Genomic DNA, 7641 nt, shown 5'->3' with positions numbered 1-7641 from the left:
AGCTAGGTATATATATTCAACAGGTTATAGGAGCTAGGTATATATACCTAGCTAAGCAGGTTAGCTAGGTATATATATTCAACAGGTTATAGGAGGAACTATGAATATTGACAAAGTGGGGGACATCTATCTGCATGTGTATTAAGCAAACGTGCATGCGTGCATCTTTGGCATAGAGACTTAACATTTAAATGTATTTAGGCCCAATATGTCAAAAGGTGAAGCTCAATATGTCAAAAGGTGAAGCAGCAGAGGCAAAGGCACTCAGTGTGCAGCCTCTATAAACTGGCCAGAACAAGTCCATGGCCAATAGTCTCTCATCAGCCGAAAGTTACTGAAATCAGTCTCATCAAATCGAAGCTGTACTTATGGCTTGTGGAATAGGGGTGGGAGAGTATCAGTCAGCATCTGGCAGTCAGTGAGCTGCAAATGTTTTAATATTGCTTATCTCAAGGCATGGCCTTAGGGAGCTTGTTTATAATTTGGTGTCATACTGTCACAGAGTCCATTCCATCAGTATTATCATCTCTATTATAACATCTATTACTTGCTAATAGAAACTACTTTTCCTGCAGAAGAACGTGGTGCCCAACACCAGTCATTACCAAGTACTTTCTGAGATTCCCTAATAAGCAGAAATGACCATGTGACACAATTCTTAACAATGAAAGTAAACATGGAAGACCGTTGGGGACCCTGGAAAGACTTTCACTTTATCTAGTAAGACAAGAGAATCCCTCTTCCCCTTACCCTGCCTGAAATGTGGACATGAATGAGTAACTGAGGAAAAGCCTATGAAAGTCTCCCAAAGTCTATATTTAAGACACTATCAATATCTGCAACTGCATTTTTCTAAATTTCTATGTTAAAAAAATTATTTAAACATTACTTAGTTTTGTTGCACATAACCTAATACATTCCTAACAAAGACAGCAATTAGGAACATAATAGTAGTATTAGGCTTCTGAGAACCAGCTCAAAGGGATATCCAATCAGAAATTGGCTATGTGTGTCAGAGTGTGTTTTCTTAGGTGTTTTGTATTTTGGGAGGATGGAGGGAGGAGGGAGTAGAAAGGAGGACAATATAAGATCAGTATTAAACATTTCAGTTTAAACATTTTGGTACATTTAATAAGTAATTTTTTTTAGAATTGTCATTCAGGACATTTTCCTTCTCCCAATTTCTTCTTTTTATAAAGTGCAGATCAGCATTTTGCTCACTATTCACTGCAGTTATACCTGAAATCATTTGCCTATATTTCTCTGTTTTTTTGTTTTGTTTTGTTTTATTGTATTTTGAACACACAAGGAGGCAAAGGAACAGGTAAGTAAGGCATTATGGAACAGCCAAGTTTGATTCTGTTTGGAACTGGGAGGCCATTCTGGAAACAAACCAGGACTGGGGATTGGATTATTTAATCTCAACAGCAGCCAGGTGAACTTTCATCTCAATGTAACTTAAACAAGTCTCCAGCTGTTTCTCTCTTCTATACTCTGCTTTTTCTCTATCAACGGACAACTTAACATTGGATCAGTTCTCTCCTCATTCTTACTCATGCTTTCTGCTTTCTCCAAACATTGGCCCTTGTGTGCCTCCTTCTGCTTTAAGCCTCTTTGTATCCTTTCAGCTTCCTTTCTCATTGCCAATCAGTACTTCTTAGAATTACCTGGTTTGGAATCTGGAGCAAGAATGTGAAGTGACCCAGCTCATCATGGTTGAGGAAAGCTATCTCCAACGCCAGAAGTCAGCATTCTTTTTCATTTGGATAAGGATTCTGCTGCTGGTCTAGTTAATCACTGTACCTGGGAATGGTCACATAGGAATAGGCCAGATCTCTTTCTGCAATGGCCATAGGTGAGGCAGCTTCCTTCAGAAGGGGACTTTAGAGAAAACTAAGGTAACTAACTCATTTAGCACTTGTATCATCAAGAAAAGAAAAAGCTGGCTGGGCGCAGTGGCTCATGCTTGTAATCCCAGCATTTTGGGAGCCTGAGGCAGGTGGATTGCTTGAGTTCAGGAGTTCAAGACCAGCCTGACCAGCATGGTGAAACCCTGTTTCTACTAAAAATAAAAAAAAAATCAGCCAGGTGTGGTGGCCTGGGCCTGTAATCCCAGCTACTCAGGAGGCTGAGGCAGGAGTGTCACTGGAACCCGGGAGGCAGAGGTTGCAGTGAGCTGAGATTATGCCACTGCACTCCAATCCAGCCTGGGGGACACAGTGAGACTCTGTCTTAAAAAAAAAAAGAAAGAGATAAGAAATAGTGAGTATACTGGAATGCACAGAATAGCTTCCTATGCACACTTGAAAAACCAGGTATGTAGGATAATTGTAGAATAAAATGAGATAATAAGTAGGTATATGAATAGCTGGTTTGCTTTAGAAAGATGACTCCTATTTCCCTGCTATTGTATCAAATGACTGGGTTTATTTTCTCTAAGACCTTAGTAACACACGCTTGAAAAAGCTTATCACTTTTGCTTGGAATATAAACATTGAACTGTCAAAATCATAAAAACTCTATAAAACAATTTTTGGAGAAGCCTAATAGAAAATAGAAATGTATAAATATGATAAAGAGGTCAAATACAAACGCTAATCAAGAAAGTAGGTGAAATAGATCAGTATTCAGCAATTTTTCTCCCACAGTAATCTTAATTTCATTTGGAATTTAATCCACAAAATTTCTTCTTTTCCAAATCCCATTTAGAATAATATCTGCTGATAATTTTCAGCTTTTGAGGCAATGTGCCTAGATGAAGAGTCATCTTCTCTGAAGTACTGTTTGCCCTCTTATTTAGCATCTTCACAAAACAATAACAAATATCTCAATTATTTCATGCTGAGTTAACATTTCAGTACATTTATAAGGTAATGTTATTTAGAATAGTTGTTCAGGACATTTTCCTTCTTCTTGTAACTTCTTTTTATAAATCTTATAGCTGGAAGGCACGGTAAACAAATTCACTTTTGCATCCTTGTGTGGCTTCCTACCCCCACCCCGCCCGCCCTGTTCCCCGCCATGGGCTTCCTCTCCTTTCTTTAGTATTAATTTTAGCAAGAGCGACCTTCTATCTTAGGTTTCCCTTAAGATGTCTGAAGGTTCATTAGTTTTTTATAGCATTCTTTTCCCTGATTATTCTTTCCTCTGCAAGAAAAAACTCTGTTTTAACACCTTTAATCTCTTAACTTTATCTTTCCTACAGATTTTCTATAAGTAATACATACTTGATATTATTGAAGCAAAAGAAGTCTAAAGGGTCATTCCTTCAATATTTATAAAGTACCTACTAAGTGTTAAGCACTGTGCTGGATGCTTGGCTAGATAATATACTGTCCTTCTTCTGCTGTCCGTATTTTTTTGTGTGTATGTTTTAGGAAGATGACATTCTTCAACATTGAAAGGTCAGTAATCTGACAATTTAGTAGTATCGGGGCTCAGAAAATGACACCCCAAGCATGCTGAGTGCTTTGAACAAAGGAGATTAAAATGCTCCAGAAAGAACCAATGTTTTTCTCTGACCTTCTGCTCCTCCCACAACTTCTCTTCTGAAGTGCAGAGAGGGCCTTTCTCTGAAGTTCCCTTATCTGACTGAGTGAAGGAAGTTCTTCCAAAAGGGAACAGAATGGTCTGGAATCCTTTCCCTAGGAAACTCATCAAGCAACCAGGAAAGATTAATCACCACAGAGGAGATTACTTCATCACTGCGGGCAGACAGGCTATCACCTATTCTTTTGGATGCAGCTCTAAAACAACTTTTATCTGAATAATAAGACAGCTTTTGCTCATCATTTGGTTCCTCCCCTTTCCCTCCCCTAACTTGTTGCTACCTCCCCCCAATGCATCAAGCTCCTATTCCTTTATGCTATTTATGTTTCAGCTATCTGGCCCTTCTCAGAGTCTCAGATTTTATTCGGCTTGTGTGCATATTAATAAATCTGTATGCCTTTTCTCCAATTAATCTGTTCCTTATCAGTTTATTTCAACAGCCTCAATGGACTCTTCAGAAGGTTAAGCTTTTGTACGCTATTTCCCCTTAAAATGAACTATATTTCCTCTTTCTTTAGGTCTACTTGTTGGTAAGCTATAGAACAAGCTTGTCCAACTTGTGGCTCATGGACCACATGTAGCCCAAGATGGCTTTGAATGGGGCCCAACACAAATTTGTGAACTTTCTTAAAATATTTTTTTTTTTTTGCGATATATATATATTTAAAGCTCATCTGCTATTGTCATGGCCCAAGAAAATTCTTCTTCGAATGAGGCCCAGGGAAGCCAAAAGACTGGACTCTGCTGCTATAAAGTTTGGCTTTCATGGAGGTAGTGGGGGAGGTGGTCCCAAAATAGACCATTGATTTGCCAAATTTAAAAATTAAGGATTTTCATATTCAGAACCAAAATTACTGTAAAGACTAGCCTCACTGGTGATGTCACAATCACATTTCAAAAACAATAGAATATTTCCTGTGATTTAAATTCTAAATCAAAATTATTTATAATTTTGATTCTAGGTTGTTTTGCTGTTTCCTTTCCCTCTACGGCAAGTCTTGCCAACAGGATGAGACTCCCTTCTTGTCAACTATGACAACTGATTTTACATGCCAATTTGATTAGGCTACAGAGTGCCAAGATACTTAGTCAAACCATTTTTCTGGGTATTTCTGTGAAAGTGTTTTAAGGTGAGATTAACATTTAAATCAGTGGCATGGATAGACAGGATTGTTTCCATCATGTGGGTGGGCCTCATTCAGTCAGTTCAAGGCTTGATTAGAACAAAAGGGCTGACCTTCCCTTGACTAAGACAAAATTCTTTTTGCCTTCAAACTGAGACATTGCTTTTTTCTTGCCTTCAGACTTGAACTGAAACATTGGCTCTTCCTGGGTCTTGAGCCTACTGGACTTTGAACTGGAGTTGCAACATTGGCTCTCCTGGTTCTCAGACCTTTGGACTCAGACTGCAATTAAACCATCAGCTTTCTTGGGTCTCCAGCTTGCCAGCTTACCTTGAAGGAGATCTTGGAACTTTATCAGCTTCTGTAATCACGAGCTAATTTCACATATATATTTATATCCTAGTCTCTGGAGAACCCTCATACACAGTTCTACTGCCTATTCTCTATCCCATCTTCTACTAGGAGAATGCAGAGAGGGAACCAAGAATAAAATATAATGAGGATAGTCTCCTTAAAAGAAAGCAAATATTGAGTGGGCTAATATTTTGGGAGGAAAGTCTCATGTGTCCCAAAATTTTATGTGAGGAAATTAAAGCTCAGAAAGTTACGATTTATGTAAGAGCACACAGCTAGTAAGAACCTGATTAGCTATCCCACCCACAGACAGGTTTTAGGGAAATAAAATTTACAGCATAATTTCCATTTATGTATAGCCCTCTGGAAAAGTAGAACATCCCGAAAAGAAGAACTTTCTATGTCTTTGTATCTGAGTTGCTGTTTTATCTTCTGGGGTCTTTTCAGGAATATCTAATATATTAATATATGATCTTCATTTCTCACTGATTTCTTTTGTGTTATCCCTGCTATGTTGCAGTTTATTAATAAGCATTCACCATTTCTTTTGGCTGCCATCTCTCGTGCTCTCTTTCTCAATTCTTTGTGGAACTCATCTCCATTTGATTACGATACTTAGCTAACACTATCAACAATACACTTATTTCTGTTCTTTTCAAGAACACTATTCTTTTCAACCACCAGTGTCAGACTTTCCTTGCCCTGCTAGAATCCTGAATTCTATACTCCAAGCAGGTACTATCTTGAGTGGCGCTATGGACTGAATTGCATTTCCCCAAAATTCATATGTTGAAACCCTAACTCCATATGTGATGGTATTCAAAGATGGGACTTTTGGGAGATACTTAAGTTTAGATGAGATCTTAAGGGTGGGGCCTTCATAACAGGATTGATACCCTTATAAAAGATATCAGAGAGCTAGCTTTCTCTCTGTCCCTCTCTCTGCCATGTGAGGGCACAGTGAGAAAGCTGTGTGGAAGTCAGAACCCTCACCAGAACTCAACCATACTGGCACCCTGATCTCAGACTTCTGGCAGTCAGAATTGTGAGCAAATAACTTTAAGACACCCAATCTATGGTATTTTTTTACGCTAGCCCAAGCAGACTAATATAAATGGGTTTAGCCATCATTAGTAACACTGAATTTTACTCAAAATGCACACTATTACATCATTTATCACAGTTGATTTAAATAGTGTCAGGTGACTGGAAATAGTTGATGAGACTTAGTAGACATATTATTTCTTAATTTGAAACCCATGAATATCCCACTTCAGCCAACATGAGCATGCCATTGACAACTTCCTCAGAAAGATAATTGTGTCCCAAGGAAACCTGCAAGTTAACAGCAAACACACCAGGAAAGAGTAATGGAGTTTATTTCCTACTCTTGTTCTTACGAGAGAGAAGGAAAAAGGAAAAACTGAGAAGAGCCAATAAGTTTCTGCTGAATCTGTCCTCCCAAGAGAGAGCATAGGATAGTTTATCTCTAAGGGTCAGTCTTCTAATCCATAGGTTTCAGGAATAATAAATTTCACAAACAAAATTATTTTAAAAACTGGAAAAGAATCTTACAGCTCCAGAGAACAATGGTAGCTATGAATGTTCCCCATATCCTACTAAATGAAATGATATATTAACAAAGAGAATAAATTAAACCTTAGATGACCTATGCATTCAGAAAATACTGCAGCCTTCAAGTCACCTCTAAGCAGAGAAGAAAAATTCCAACAGAGAGCTCCTACTGCTCCCCTGATGCTGTAAGCCTCTAAGTGTGGAGAGTAGGCAAGGGGAGTCTTAAGGGATTCTGTGAAAAGGAGTACAGGGAACAACAGATGACTTAGACAAAGCAAAGGAAAACTTCTGCCTAGAAAGGGAAAGTGCAATATTAGAGTCTAAAATTCTGAACACAGGTAAGTTCTTGACAGTTTACAACACTACTTACATATTAAGAAGCAAGACTGGAAGTGGAAGCTTTAGTGAAGCACTGCTTCCAGAGGATAACGAGGCAGTAAAAGGGAAGAATAAAATAAGAAGGAAAGATTAAATCTCTGATGGTATAAAAAGAGCAAAGTATGCTGACATCCTTCTTTTCCCAACATCAACACAATTCACTTCTGCTGATGAAAATCTCTCTTTATCTAAAAGAAATTAAACAAAAACAAAAATATAAGCCAATGAAAACTGCACCAGCACATTCCAACTACATATTCTCAAACATATTTAAAAAACTGGACTGAATCAGAAGTACAAGCATTAAAAACACAGAACAGAATGCACAAAAATAACAAGAAATAAAATGAGTTGATTAAATGCAAGAAATAGAAAAATATATGTAACAAAAATACAAATTAAATTAAAAGGTGCTCAGAGAAGATATTTGGATACAAAAGTAATAGAGTCTTGAAGAAAAGTAGAAAAACAACCATGAACTACGATCACAAAAATGAGGTAGGCAAGGAGTAAAAATGGCCAGAGATAAAGTGGTTGAAATGGATGACAGGCAAAGAGGGTCCAACATATATTTAATTGATGCCCCAGAAAGACAAAAACAATGGGAAAAAATTAATATTTTAAACTGCTAATTTAACAAAACTTTCCAGAAAGAAAAGAA

Source organism: Colobus angolensis, unplaced genomic scaffold (assembly GCF_000951035.1).
Source record: "Colobus angolensis palliatus isolate OR3802 unplaced genomic scaffold, Cang.pa_1.0 Scaffold234, whole genome shotgun sequence".
NCBI classification, from domain to species: domain Eukaryota; kingdom Metazoa; phylum Chordata; class Mammalia; order Primates; family Cercopithecidae; genus Colobus; species Colobus angolensis.
This window is presented reverse-complemented; position numbering follows the sequence as displayed.